The sequence below is a fragment of the Pararge aegeria genome, chromosome 1 (genome assembly GCF_905163445.1).
Source record: "Pararge aegeria chromosome 1, ilParAegt1.1, whole genome shotgun sequence".
NCBI lineage: Eukaryota > Metazoa > Arthropoda > Insecta > Lepidoptera > Nymphalidae > Pararge > Pararge aegeria.
The window spans coordinates 16,493,298-16,509,827 of NC_053180.1; the positions used below are offsets into that span (position 1 = coordinate 16,493,298).

At 35.8% G+C, this 16,530-nt stretch overlaps 1 protein-coding gene across 1 annotated transcript in view; it reads left to right on the top strand.

Annotated features, from left to right (window-relative positions):
* The first annotated feature begins 5,813 nt into the window (after nt 1–5,813).
* The window catches only part of LOC120637720 (laccase-2-like), a 99,274-nt gene continuing 88,557 nt past the window's right edge, over nt 5,814–16,530 (top strand). The window contains exon 1 of the mRNA XM_039909684.1: nt 5,814–6,284. The gene's annotated coding sequence lies outside the window, so the exon portion shown is untranslated. The remainder of the gene's footprint in view (nt 6,285–16,530) is intronic.

Consider the following 16,530-nt stretch of genomic DNA (forward strand, 5'->3'; position numbering starts at 1 on the left):
AAAAATACCTTCTACATACACCACTATAGTGCTCAAAAAATATTCAGTGGAAATTAAAAATGTTTAAGTCAAAAATAATCTTTGTGCAAGTACGATAGATGGCACTTTTGATGCGTATACAACACAAGTGAAGTTATAAATATATGTATATTTTTAGATGCCTTGACGTTCTTTTAGATAGAAGATACAGACAACACAACCTTGGAACTGTAATTATCATTCGTATACGTGTTAGTATCAACATTACCCAGAGGCTTTAGGGTAAAAATAAATATTGAGTTTTGAGAGTAAAAAGACCCATACCCAGAATTTTAGAAAAATGACGTCATACAGCCGCCATTTTGAAATGATGTAAGGACTCTAACGATCCGAATCTCAATCTTACATCAAAGGCATCAGTTCAGGCATTTAAAAGTCACGGCTGAATAAAGTACTTTGCATACGTACATGAAACCTGTAATATTACACAAATCTGCCTACCTTTCGGGGGGACCGAGTTCGAACGCTAGCATGCTGTCTCGTGTTATGTGCATTTTAAGTAAAAAAATATCAATTCTACTATGAAGATAAACGTTGTAGGGAAACTGGAAGGCCGAAGAGTTCTTCAAAACGTTTTCAACTTAACTAGTGTAATAACCAGAGCTTACAGCTTTCGCATTCTAAGAGAAGGACCCGGTGCTTTGTAGTGGACTGGTAATGTAACTGGCTTCGCGGTAAACATAATATAATATTTTATAAAACATAAATAAGCCTATAAGAAATACTTTTTATAAAATAAGCTGCAAATAAATCCTACTGTAACATAATCCTATTGTTACACGAAAAAATCCTATTATTACAAAAAATATTACGTGAACAATAAAAACGCTTAAAAACGAATTGCTCAAACTAGATAGCCACTAGGTTTTAAAATATTTGTTATCGCCGGAAAAAATAGCTTTGCTTGTTGGTCGCGTTTGGAAGTTTAATATATCACTCTCTAGCTCTAGTTTTAATATATAAATATGATGATAACCATCATCTCTAATAAAAAAATATTAAATGAAAAAACTATATAGTATGAATGTTTCAGGCGTATTTGAATTAAGAATTTTAGATTTGATTTGCTACGAAATACTTATGCATTAATTAGGATCTAACTGGCTTCGTACTTGACCATGGAATATTATTATTAAACTAGCTAATAGATCTTTGCGATACCGAACAATTTTATGATAGAAAGGTGGTTACAATGTTTGATAAGATATCGATGCCCTTAATTGTGTGGTTTGCAATACTAGAAAACTTATCGGCGACCCAGCATTTAAAACTGAGTTTGGAGCATCCACGCAATTTTCCCTGGCTGTCGGTATTCTATAAGATATACGCAGCGCAGCGCAGTGGTGAGCGTTGCGTTCTAATAAGTGGGAGGTTCTGGGTTCTTTCCCTGGCAGGGATAATTTGAAAATTAATAATGAGAGATTCGAAGGCCGTTCAAAGACATATACAACGTGTAAGTGAAAACCGAAATAATACTTCACAGGTTTTAAAGGTACATTATGTACTACTATCTGTGAATCCGACACGCTAATAGTCGCAGTGTAAACTACACCGGTTGCAGTATTATTTCGACGACGAATTACGTTATACCTACTCTTGAAGGCTGCCTAAATATTTTATAAGGAATCACCCCGTAAAAGTCCGATACGCGCATAGTACCTAGGATACGCGACGCGTACCTAATAAAGTGACAGGAGTCATTTGATTTTAATTTGTATGTGATGTTAGGGCTGTATCTAATTTCCTTCAGTGAAAACTATGGCAGTGGGTAAGTCCAATATTTTTAGGTTTTTGGTTTCACAGATAAGTCTCCCAGACAGTACATGATGTACCTCTAAAGTCGGTGAAGTAATATTTCTGTTTTCATTTACACGTTGCATATAAATATGGACTAACCACAAAACACACATAAAAAATGGACCAATATTGAAAAACAGCTTGCAGGCTAGGTACTCCTATTTCCATACACCATTTCCTCGTGGCCCGTAAATCTAGTTTGTAGTACATTCTGACGCGTTAATGATGTTTTAGTAACCTGTGAAATCGCAGTTTACTAACTAACCCCAAATTTGTTATTCCTGGAGAAAGGAAATGGGTCATAAACTGCAATCTACATAAACAGAAGCGTCATAGTTTTTAGAAAAAACAAACATACTTTTTTATCTGCTGTCCATATCATAATTAATCATTTGAGCAGCACTACAGCTTAAAAGAAATATACCTTCTAAATCAAAGAAAAAACTTTAATTCGAATACGGAAAATTAGTCAATAAAATAAGTTTATCTAGGGATAATAATAAAAACTAAAAGTAAGCTGGAGTTACTTTGCGGAAATCCATGATATATTATGAAAATTAAGCTTAATTTGCTATACTCCGCGAAAAGCAGGAGTCTGTATGGTGTAATTTATAATTTCTTCAAACCCAATAATTGGTAACTCAACAATTATTCATAAAGTAAAGTTAAAGTTAAAGTTAGCGGTAGAGTCAACATCTAAGGATGCTCCAATTTCGGAGCGAGACGTGCGTAGAGGGTACATTGCCGAAGATCTGTTTGGTGTGTTGTCTGGATATGTTGTTTTTTTTTTTAAGTAAGTACAGGGAGATCGTATCGCGGTGCACCTATTTACTTTCTACGGCACCCAGGTTGGAAAGCCCTGCTCTAGTTTATAGATAACGCAAAACGCGGACTCCGGTTTAGTACTAACTAACTGTAGATTTCTTTGACAGAAAAATTCAAAACCTATCTGACCATATTTCTTCTGCCATCGAATACACGATCTCGTCGTGCGAAGTCGAACTACTGGCTCACTGAGGCTACCCGATTATATTATATCCTAATCATGAAATAATAAATTCCCACCTCCCAAGTCGTAACATATTGATTGCAAAAGAAGACAAACTGAAATGAAACCGGATATGGTTTGTTTTGTTTCTTTTGAACAGTGGATCGTTTGAAACTAAATACATTATAATTCTAAGCACATGTTAACCTCTATTAATAGCTGTACGATTTACTTAGGGCTGTTATTATTTAGAGTGACCAATATTTTGTCCTTTTAACGATCTAGTAAGAATAGTTGGGTAATGTGTTGATCATTTTTAGGTAAGTAACTATGTTTAAGTTAGACCGAGAGATATTCTGTAGGATCGATTTTGGCCACTCGCCTTGGCTACGTGAAGAAAAGTGGTTTAGATTAGTGATTTAGTTGTTCGTAGTATGCCGAACGGTTTTATAGGTACGTAATTCTGTAACTTAAGTTCTTAACAGATTCGCGAGGAAACGGTCTGATCGACTTGCTTTGGTGAAGTGAAGAAGTGGTTCAGATACTTTTAATATTTCGTTGCAACCAGAACGGTTTTTTATCTGGTACGTAACTATCCTAAAGTTAGCCAGGGTAGGCGGGGAAATCGTCTGATCCACTCGCCTAGGTGACGTGAAGAAGTCTTTCAGCAGTTTTTTATAATATGCAGGTAATATAAATATACATAGATTAGGCTCAAAGCTTTGTCTGCAGAGATACCGTCAATTCACTCGACTCAGTGTCCTCAAGAGAGTGGAATAGTTCTGGTATTTTTATTTATTTATAGGGTCTACCAGCGATTTCACATAAATAAAAATAATATTACTTATCATATATATACATTACACAGATCATGCAAAACCATTTAAAGGTAAACACTACATGCTAATTCCGCTTATGAACTAATAATTTTCAAAGAGAAGCAATAGAAACGAATAAAAAGAACAACAACGATTTTAAGCATTTCGATGTATTCATGTGAGTATTTACAGGATTCCAGGATCCAATAAGTTTAGATTGTACCAAAGCTTATCCTGTAAAATCTGGAGGGATATTTTCTGGCCATTCGAATCGTCAAAAGACCGCCTCAGGTTTCTTTAAAGTATCAATTTTTTATAGTGTTTAAAATCTAAAGCTATCTCTTGATGCAATATCGTTACCAGCACGTGCCCAGACATAGGATTCTAATGAACTCTATCAATAAAGGCTAGCTTAAATAGGGAATGTAAGTATACCGTCGAGACAATCGATTCATACCAATCATAAATGCTAACGATAAGAAATATTAATACAAGAATGACATTTAAGACCTTTAGAATAAAATATAAATTCCAGTGTAGGTTTTTGCAAGTTAAATGTACCTAGGTATCTAAGGATCGGGATTGAGCGATCCGAACAAATTTCTACTATAACGGGTACAGAACAAAGACTAAGATGTGGGCGTACTAAGTGCACAATAAAATTATTGAGAAACGCGTCTATAACACGTATATATGGACATTTAATGAAGCTGTTATTACCACTTCCACATTATATGAAAATCTTGAGAACTATTATGATGATGATACATTACAATCATTATGGCGCCTAAAATATAGCTTTACAACACTAATTTGTAATAACTGAATAATATGTCATGCTTAAAACTGGTATTCGAGAGGTTTTATAGATTTATACTTTTTATTCAAACCTGAAAACAGTTTGCTTACCGCAATTTTAATACACTCATACAGTGTATTAAAATTGCAGTAACTTACTTAAAAAAATAATTTATATGAAATTTACTGAAGAACTCCTAACTTTGTGCAATAGTATTCAAAATATTTAACGTCTGACCAGGAAAATCTCGCCATATTGCGGTTAAAAAGGGAACTATTTTTTTTTGTACAAATGTAATGGCAATGTGGCGACTTCAGCATAGGTTTTTTATTTTCTCGGTTAGACTTAACTAACTAATAATAGTCAGTAGTTTGTGAAATAGCAAACATTACGTATTATTACGTGTAGATAGTGTTACTCACTATATTATCTCTTATCATAAGAGTTAAGATAAATTTTCGTTAAGGTTGAGTTGGGTTTCAAATGATATTAGGCATGTTACCAAGTGCCAACACGACTCAATAAATTTATTATCTGTATTATATGATAAGTCTTTCAACAAGCAACTTTCACTGGAAAGTTTTCATGTGAGATTGTTGGTAATTTTCTGAAATCTATATTAATGCTGCTCGGGTATGTTTATTATATTAGGAAAACGAACTCATTTATATTAAAAAGTAAGCCTTAATCGATGTCTGCTAGAGATCTAAGACTCAAAACTTGGGGACTGTACTCCCACCGCACATGCGTGAAATTTGGTAACCAGTACCTTTGGTAACCAGATACTCAAACCTAAAACAGATCTTAACAATATCGGGACGGTATCATCATCATCACATCAACCGATAGACGTCCACTGCTGGACATAGGTCTTTTGTAGGGAGTTCCAAGTTCCACGGTTCTGGGCCGCTTGGATCCAGCGGCTACCTACGACGCGCTTAATGTCGTCTGTCCAACTCGTTGGGGGCCGCAATAATATTATAGAGAAATAAAAAACTTGTTTAACGGTGAAGAAAAAACTAGGAGGAAACTTTCATGCATTCTCCATAACGTTTCCAAAGGCGCTCGTAGTCTACCAATTCGTAAAATCGCCCTCTAAAACTTTTCATTCGGAGGGAAGATCCGTGATTTATAATGTAATGGATCGGTAATGAGTTTATAATGATGAATGAACTTGTATCTTGAACTAGGACTCTAAGGACATTCAGCCATTTTTCTCCGGAACCCTAAATTGAACCAATGTTGCATCATCTTTCTAGAGTTCCCGTCGCGTTTACGTTAAGTGACACCGAGATCTGCCATATATGAAACCTTATATTGTACATACACCGGTCTTAAATTATTAAAGAGAATATTTGACGACGAAAAGGAGCACATTCAGTCTCGACTCGGGCCGAGTTCGCGTGGGTAGGGCCTACGCACCATTCCGGCAATAAAACCCTAATCATCCAATAGAAGTAAATAATACAGCGCAGTGAAAATAGCAGTATTTCCTTTAACTGCGACGCGTATTAATGCGGCAATTGTAGAGTTTGGTTGTTCTATTTTTGAATTTTGGCGCGTCTAGCCAGCTAGTGAGCAAATGGCTTTTATGGTCGCCAGCGCGAACTTTGAAGGCTCGAGAAAAGAGTTTCTAGTTTAGATATTAGAATTATTGTGTGTTCGAAAAGTTTAACAGTGGATCCATTTGTAAAAAGGAAAATGAAAATTTTCAAGAAGAAGCTCCGTTTCTCGATAGCTTCAAGCTACATCTAGACTTTTGCGTGTAGTTTAAGGTTTTTTATAAGTTTTGGTGTGCGCCTACTCACATATCAACAGCGACTAACCTGTTTCGTCACAGAAGGTAAGATATTTCTTTATACCTTTTGAGCAGTACAGTGACTTGAGTGAATCTCAGTACATAACATAAGTCGTACAGTTTTTAAAAATAAAAAAAAACATTTTCAAATTCGGAAAATTCATTCCAGCGACGAAAAAAACGTACATGTTCGTCAGGAAAGGATTTCTCGAAAATTCCGGAAGACAAAGTTTATATCATGGTCCCGGAACTTTTGTATTTATAATTAAACACGTGTTTCCGCTTTTTTCCAAAAATCTATCCAAACAGAGTAAGGTTTCGTTAGGAGGAGTAACGCGTAGACACATTAAATATTTTAATAATAACAAAATGTTGTGCTATCAAGACTCAATGTAAAAAATAACCGTGCCTAGAACCGTTTCGTAAAAATTTTAAAGTAGTCATCAACATCGTCAAATCAACCTATTGACGTCTGGTCTGCTGGATATAGGTATTATATTGGTATTGTGTAGGAAATCCTTAAGTCCACGTTCTTTAGCCGCCAACTCTTGGGGTCTGCCATCGCTGCGCTTACCGGTGTGGGGTCAACAGATGATGAACAATGGGTGAAAGATGAACAATGGGTGGGGGGATGGAACAATGGGAACCTGAAGTTGAAATGAATGGGCATAGGCCCATTCATTTCAACTTCAGGTTCGTGATTCGTATGTTAAGGATCTCCTAATTTCTGATTTGATCACATAGAGTTGCTCCGAGCATAGTTCTCTCCGTTTTTAGCTGAGTGACTGTGAGCCTTCTTATCAGGTCCATACTACATTTCTGAGGCGTAGCGCACGCACCCCTAAATCTTCAGAGTTATTTGCGTTTGCGGTCAAGAAAATATCTTGAGAAAACCCTCATATCTAAGAGTTCTTTATGATGTTTATAAAGGCGTGTGAAGTCTACCGCACTGGGGCAGCGTGGTGAAAACGGCTTTAACCCTTCTCATTCTCCGTATCTCCGGGACACCGTATCCGGCAGTGGACCCGTAATGGGTTATTGAAACATTTATCAATCACGTTTCAGTGTATTTTATTATCGAACCATAACGCGACCTATTTCTGATTTAATTATTGAGAGGTTGTCCTGTTCTCTTGTTCACATGTTTGAGATCGTCTTGTTCATTTAAGCCGCGAATTTCTCTAATACTGAATAAAGTCGTTTTATATACATTTCTTGCTCAAAATTGATGGCCCTTGATAGTTAGAGCAACACAACAAAGCAAAGTTGTAGTATTCCGGATGAACTCTGTCACAAAGAGCTCTATTACTTTTAAAAATAGCTCTGGTTGTTGTAGTGACTCTACCAGTTCGCACGCTCTTCCAACCGAAAAAGGAAATATACTGTGTGAGATATCAGCGATGTTATTATGACGCGATAGTGTTCGCAAATAAAGAATATTAACTTATCTCATAAATATTCAAAGATAAGATAATAATAGGTATGAAGATACGAGAAGACTGAAAAATTACAAATCCTCCCTTTTTATACGTAACAGAAAGGTCATTCATTCCAGCGTCTGTTTGCCCAGACATATTTATTAGGTTCCTCTAAGTTAAGATATAAAAGGCATTTTCTATTCAAGTGTGAAACAATAGGCACCCTTTGCTTTGATTTTAATTTTACTAGATATTAATAATTTTTATCAATATTATTTTTACTAATCCTTCATTACGCCTTGCACAAAGGCTATATTATTATCAGTATTTAGATTATTGTCAAAAATATTGCGTACGCTATACTCGTACAAATAAACTGCCGTGTGATGAAGGCAGATCAGAATACAGTTATTCCCACAACTCCACTTTCCGCGTTTGTCTTACGATAAAGGGATAGAACAGAGTACCGGTCCGGAGGGCTCTGTGCTACTACTACTACTGATTACTGCATTCACCAAGCTCTTTGCCCAGCGATTAAGGTCAAACCGTCCCATTGGGAGAGCCCTTTATTCCAGCAATGGAATGTTATATTATTATGTTGATTAATAAACAAAAACAAAGCGTCGAAATAATAAAGTTTATACTTTTACTAACAAATTTGTGCGTAAAAAGTGGAATTATAAACAAACCATACAGTATGTTCGTTTGTAATGAATGACATCTGTATTTATTCAAAGTCATATAAATCCTGCGTGAGCATACTTTTTAATATGTTTACGAAGGTAATCTAGATGTTATATCACTTTTATTACATGTATGCTGCTATGAAATTAATGAATTTCTAGATCCATGAAAGCTATAGGAGCCTAAGAAAATAATATTGATTCTGGAAAAAGCGATTGGCTTATGAATATAATTGCAAATATACTTCTTTACTTTACTTTTAACATTGGTAGAGTATACTACATCCAGACAGATTTGACAGTTAAAAGTGCTCAAACTGGTTATGAGGTGCTATCAGGAATTTAGGCTTATTGTAAATATGTACATACAAAGTATAAAAGATCAACGTGGGCTTTGAAGAAACAATTTTTCATATTTTAGTGCATAAAATGTTTTCCTAGAAACTAATTAGAATAAAATTACATTATTTGTTTTCCTCATTTCATTTCATAGCACTGGAATTTCTAATACTCAAAAAAGTAAAGTTAAAGTGGGTATAATAGATACGCTAATATTGCAAAGATGTTCTTATCTATTTAAATAAATACTCTTAAGACATCTGTTATCTTTATCCATGAGCAATCTCCTGGTGAGATACCAGACCTAGCTAAACCTCTTGGTGGTCGCAATAAATACTTACCTTTCTACCAGAATTGTGACATGTAGCTAAGCAGTGAGTGTGGTCATAGCTATATAGCATAACTATAGATAGGCTATGAAACTAAATTACCGTTTCTCAGGATTGCGCTGCCACGCTATTTTGCATGATCTATTCCATTAGAACAGTGCATTTTTCCGTTGTAAAAAGTAGCCTATACCTATACAGGTTGATACTCTCCAGCCCATAAAATATCTAACCAAAAATCATCATCAATCAATTGCTCTGCTAAAAGAAGGCTATCAACAAACATAGCTTTGCATTTTTAATAGTGGTACGGATTAGGACATTATTCTTGGTAAAAATAGAGTTATTAGTGGATTACACCTACACACAACTGACCATATTTATCCAAAAGGATCGACTCTTAAAGATTACGACTCACAGTATAGGTAATAATCAAATTAAAGATCCTATTTGATTATTAGGTAGCTCCAGTAAGTTAATTTGATTATTAGTTATACTGTGTCGTTCTTTTTATGAAAGTCGGTCCTTTTGGGTAGATATGGTAGCACACCTACCATAATCACTCTCAGATTTGCCCATAATTACCACGCTGGGTATTAGAGGCGTCGGTCATTGCAGTAGATTGTAGTAGTAGCACAAAGACCGCTGCTTCCTGATCTCTATTATATGCCCTTTGTCGCCTCGTAAGACACCTGCGAGAAGAACTAAGCCAAGCTCCACGCAGCCATGTTGTTTTTTTTTATATCTAAACAGGATTTTAACAAAATCTGTTCAGTGGTTAAGTCAACCTCGTTGCTTTCGATTTTTGTTTAATGTTATTGCAATCATTTCTGGTCTATCTATTAGATAAAAACAATTAAACACAGTGAGAATTAAATGATTGCGTTATATAATTTTTGTCTCCTGTAACAAAACAATTTCTCTATGAAGAGGTTAATTCTTCATTTATAAAGTCAAAACCAAAGTCAAATATTTTATTATTCAAATAGATAGATGGCACTTTTGATGCGTACGGTACATAAATCATATGTATGGTAGTAAGATAATGGCAATTACTATATTCGTAAATTTAAAATTAAAAGTTTTAAAAACCTCCGAAAACCTCCGGTAAAGAAATAAATGTAATTCATTAATTTTTGGGGCGGCCATCTTGGTTATGAAATTTGTCATAGTATTCTACTAGTCATTTGAACCCAATATTCAGAGTAGGCGGGAGAAAAAAAATGTTTTGTGTCATTTTGTGGCGGCGGCCATTTCGGAAAATTTATCCTAGTGCATGGTATTCTACTAGTAAAGCTTTTTCATTTAATATCCATAGTGAGGGAGTTGTGAAAAAATATATAATCGCCATTTTGTGGCGGCGGTCAACTTGGACCGATTTTCGTCAAACATAGCTAAGTTCTTAGCTATTTTCCCGACCTTTCATACTAAAGAAACAACATCAAACTCGGTTCATCCGCTCGGCCGCTACAATGCAACAGACAGACACACACATACTGACACGTCAAATGTCAATCCAAACATGGTGGACTACGGCCTTAACCCTTCTCATTGTGGGAAGAGACCCGTGCCCTGTAGTGGGCCGGTAAAAGGTTAAGATGATGCAATTAAATCAATGGCTACGATGTTTCGAAACGCGCTCTAAGAAGCTCACAAATAACTTAGTCGGGTGCAGTGGCGTGCAAAGAGGGTATCACAGAGGGCACAGCGTATACAAATGATGTAAAATGAAGAAAAGTTACGAGTTATAAATACTTAAGGGTTGGCTTTTTATAACTCTTACAATTCCCATCCTTATGTTTTTTATAACTCTTACTGGAGATTTTCTTCATTTTATATCATACCCTGTGCATATCCTCTCTGCACGCCGCTGGTCGGGTGTAATGTTAGTATAGGAGTAAGGATATCATCGATCGAATTATTGCCCTTAGTTTATCGTCCAATCATCGTTGGTCATCGACTCTAACCAAACCATTTATTATTAGTGGGTAACGTCTAACGCGATTTTGTGCGTCTAGTATATTATTATAAATCGTATAAGGAGAAGGCCTTATTCGTAGCGTCTTTGTTTGATGAACAGCCATGTTATTCGAATACTTAGGAAGCTATCGCCGGGATATTATTGTTTTATTTGTAATGAATATTAAGAAAAACGAAGCTGATATCTACATACAAATTTCCATAATATAGCTTTGCAAGGCCAACCTTTAATTTGATGACAATTCAATCAATTAATTTTAGTATCTACTGTTAATATTTAGAATATGACATTTTTAAGGTACCTCGTTACAAAATAAAGGCCCCAAAATCAAGGAGAAAACTGAAAGAGTCCAAATAGTTGATTTACTGAAGTAGAGCTGACATAGAAGTAGTTTCGAAAAATGTTTTTTTCTTATTTTTTTTCTTTTGCGTAAAATTGTTTTTTTCTTAGTAAATACACCTAAGACCACCAAACTTAAAAAGCAAAACAATGACTAAATACACATAACATAATCCAAATCGTTATCCAACAAAATGCATCCATATATGTACAGAATTTTTTACCCCTGGACCAGTGGCGTGCATAGAGGGTATGCGCAGGGTATGCAGATGATATAAAATGAAGAAAATCCCCAGTATGAGTTATAAATACTTGAGTTTAAGCTTATTATAACTCTTACAATGCCTTTACTTAGGATTTTTATAACTCGTACTGGAGATTTTCTCCATTTTATATCATCTGCATACCCTGTGCATACCCTCTATGTACGCCACTGCCCTGGACAGAGCAGGGGGATAGAATGGAATAATCCCAACAATAGCTCGTTTAATATATTCAAAATATACCAATCTAAACAGGATGTAGTTTTTCATAGAGTCTGGTCTTGCTAATGATTGTGGAACACGCTATCCAGCTATCGCTATAGCCTTCATATCTAACTACTGACGCACTCTTTGCAAATTCTGTATTCCCGATTTATAGAGTTGAGTAACTGAAAGGTGCTAACGGGAACTAAACCTTCGCTGCCTATCAGTCTGTCCGTATGTCTGTCAGTGTGCTGTACATAATAAAGGTCTCCTACTCCGGTAGCAATAATTTTACATTCAAGCATATTGTTACATGGTAGAACTATTTAATCAAGGTTTTTATTATGTATTGTTTTTGTTACAATTCATAAATAAATTAAATAAACTGACCGGAATATCATCAATAACACATAACAGTTCACTGCTGGACTAAATGCTTCTCCCAAAAGAAGGATTTGCCTATAATCACCTCGGTTCCTGACTCTATATCGAGCATATTCCATTAACCAATGACGCACTCTTTGAAGTCGCAAATTCTGTATTCCTGATTTGTAAAACGGCAACAATAATTTTACATACAAGCATATTGTTACATGGTAGAACTATTTAATCAAGGTTTTTATTATGTATTGTTTATGTTTTGTTTGTGAAATGCCTCTCCTAAAAGGAGGATCAGCCTAAAATCACATCGCTGGGCAGACCGATTGGTGATACTGTCGTAATAGCACAGAGCAGGTTGCTGTCCGTTCTTCGTTATATCCCCTTAGTCGCCTCGTATGACACCCGCAAGATTAGGAGGGGTGGTGGCAACAGCATTCTGATGTTATGCTGTCACCACACTGCATAAACGAAGTTAAAATTTTCAGTATGTATTTTCATTGCCGTTACAATTTTGATGGCAATTTACAGTATTTCTTGATTAATATATGCTAAACTTCAATGAGGCCCTCGTGTAAACAATTTATCGAACAGGTTTAGTTGTACTGCCTGTGCATTAAAGAAAATGCGTCAAATGTAACATAGAAACTGCTAGGCTAGAATATTTCAGTTGCTTTCACAGCAACTGAAGCAGCAGACATATGGAATTTTACTATGGGGTAATGCTGCTGAAATTGGCACTGTTTTGCGTGCTGCCGAACAAGGCTGCTCGTGCGATGTATTAAATGGTTCCGAGAGAGTCTTTGAGAGATAATTTCAAATAATGACAGTCGATAGCAAATACATATTTCAAAATTTAATGTATTTTCACAAAAATACTTATATCTCTTTAAGCTACCTTATCACTTTTAGTGATAAGGTCGCCTTTTGCTTTTAATTTTTTGTTTAACTATATTTGTAATTTCTCCTTTATTACGCAATAAAGATGTTTAAATAAATAAATATCTAAATTTAAGAGAAAATGTGACTACAATAATTTTAACGTTAGAAGCAAAAATAAACTAGCAGTGAAATTTACTAGAATACATAAAATAAGTAATTCATTTAAAGGAAATTGTATACAATTTTTAAAAATTACCAGTTTATAGCTTAGTGATGTCTCAAACAAAGTTCAGTTTATATTAAGCGAAAGCTTATATAGAAAAGTCCTATTATAGTAAAACGACAAAAATTTTTGGGTGTGAATTATTGCTCTAACCAGGTCTCATCTAAAAATATTGTCAAATGACAGTGTGTGATGGTGATAACAAAAAAAACTGTTGTTGGCTGTCTGTGTTGGCTTCTTCTTAGACCTTAGCGCGTTTTGAAACCACATAGCTTTAGTTTTAGGTTTACGAATGAAGTTGTCGCCATCACTACTCACTACTATGTACATATTTTGTATGTAATGAACACATCAAAAGTGCCATCTATATGCCTACTACGAATAAAGAAATATTTGACTTTGCCTTTAAATTACTCTGTAGCGTTTCATATTGCACTATGGGATGGAACTCTTCGTATGACCAACTCTGTTTTATATTACAAAATATTACACCATGAGCGCTGATTGGAAAAGCGTGAACGTATTTGGGTCTTAAAACAAGTGGGATAAGTTCCATTTTACTTTGAAGTAGCAGTGTTTCGGACTCGTATACTACTCGATGACTGAGCGCACAAATGTTGTAGTAACCTATTTGAAAGACCCTATAGAGACGTACAGGAAGTGTTCTCAAGTTACGCATAGATTATAGATAGGTATACTTACTACCGTTTCATTGATAAAGCTTCATTGATACATCCCATGCTAGTTTTATACTTGAATTCCCGCCGAAGTAAATCTCATCAAATCACACTTAAATACCTCTCGTCATACAAGCACTTGTTACCAAATAATGCAGGGCAATTTAGTGATGAATTTCCTTTTTTTTTTTTTTTTTCGGATTGTGTGTAGCTGATTAACCCTAATGATTTCAACAGCGTAACGCGGGCTTGTTGGCGAGCCTCGGAATGGGGCTCTGCCACGAAGAGTTTGAACCCTAGGGCTCGAAAAAGCGAAGGGATCGTCGGCCTGAGGGCGCCTCATGTGAGGCCGAACCTCGGCTCAGAAGACGATTGGAGTAAAAGGGTTACGGACGGTGGTTAATCCGCACGCTTCCGAGAACGTGGTGCGAGCCCACGTCCGGTTGACGTTAGAAGTCGGGGACCTCGCCAGCGAAGACGCTGTGCATAGGTTGATTGTGTGTTCTGATAGGGAGCATTGTCAGTAGTAATCTGATCGTCAGAGTCGTGAAGGTCGCCAACGTCCATACCAAGTTGAATACACCGGTCCTCGTCCGATGAATTTCCTGCACGTGTAACTACAGTAAGGCCTATTTTAGCTTCTATTCAAAATCTGTAACCTTTGACGTGAGTATCAAGGTAGCCCATACAATGGGGCAATTGGTATAGATTGGTATACAATGCCAGGTCCTTACGTGTTACAGCATAAGGAATTAAACTCTTAAAGATTAAGGTGGTTTTTCACTAGGTAAATCTCTGCGGTTGCTGTGCTTTTTGTTTTTGCTTCATTTTCATGTCTTAATTAATTTTAGTAATTAACAGTGAGTCAATAATGTTTTTTTTTAATATTTGCTAAAGGGGGTGTTTTATGTACGTTTCTACTATTTAAAAACATTATTGTAGTGCACAGAAAACAGAAACAGAAATTCTATATAACAGATTACAAACATAAAGTAATAAATAGGTAGATACAAAAAGGAAGTCTTTTAGTTAGAGTGGGATCTTTTAAAGACAACATTCAGTTTAGGGAGAAATTGAAAAAGTGGACACTAAATGTTGTTTGTTGTATTAAATATGTGCGCTCGTTGTTCTTTGAATATTAGCGGTTTTTAAGAAACTATGTTTATATATTAGCATATTGTTGGAAACAATCTATTCTCGAATCTTGAAGGCAGACGGACGGACGGAGTCAAACGGAATTTAAAAACATTTATGCGGAATTGGTCAAAACTAGTTAATCTATTAATTTTTATGGTTAGGTACCAAGTCGGTAAGGATATTTTTCGTCAAAATGGCATAACGTCGAAACTCGGTGTAGTAATAATGCAGTGTTTATTTCAAGCTCTGACATTTGAAAGGCTTTTTCAGTTGTCACACTGCGAAAGTATCCAAGGCGTTATGCCATGTTTATATGGGGGTCAGTAATAAAGTTATTGGTTCAATCAAGACCCTGGGTAGACCGTAGACATAAATCAAGAAGATGCCATATAATGGAAATATCCTCGTTATAAATGTGTTATATAATATTATTAGGGTAGGCAGTTGTTAGGGGAGGTCCTAGGTTTGAATCCCAGGTCGGGCCAAAAATTATATGAGTGTCACAGTAATTTTATAAAGTGTTTAAATATCCAACCTTTTGATAACTATAAATTCATATTTGCCAAATATTTTATTACATTTTTTAGGATTTACAAATTCCCTAATAATTATTAATTAATTAATAGATAGTTTTCAAGAAACAATTAAAATTATATTTGATTAATAACCAATGTTTATGACATTGAGTTGGTGGGTATTTTGATATAAATACGGGTGCATTTTCCATACACTTCAGTCCTACATGGACTCGAACGATGCAAATATGCCTCCAGGTGTCTTAATCGTTTATCATGAAGTATTGTGTATTTTCTATTACTTAAAGAATTTTCAATACCAGCCCGGAGTTAGGAAACCGACGGTATCAAACCCAGTGCCTAGGAGCTAATGTTAAACTGTCGGCCCTGTCTATTAGCACTTTCTTTTGGTAATACTCGTTAAAGCTCACCGACCTCGATTTGAGCAGCGTGGTGGGCCTATGCTCTAGTACCGTCTCTCCTATGAGAGGCGAGGCCGTTTCTGGCTGCAGATAATGACGATGATGATAATGGTAGGCAATGCTTTTTTGCATATATGAAGTGCGCGCCACTGGTAATATTTCGCTTTTATATATTTAAAATGGTTTTACGGTGAAATACAGACTATTATTTTGCAGACTTCAAAAGGTACGTATAGTACCTGATCGCCCACACTAAATCCCGATCGTGGGAATAGAGAAGAATGTGTGTATGATTGGCCAATTTATACAATTGCTCGTGTAACTCAGTTGACATAGCCTACCGGCATCCTACGGGTCTGCGCAGACTGGGCGACATCTGCGAGAGCATGCGAGAGTATTTATCCCACAGACGAGAGACGGCTTCTCTGATTGCAAAGTGTGAGATTTTCTACCTACGTTTACTTATTCGATCTTGTAAAAGTTAACTACGACTTATATGGTATT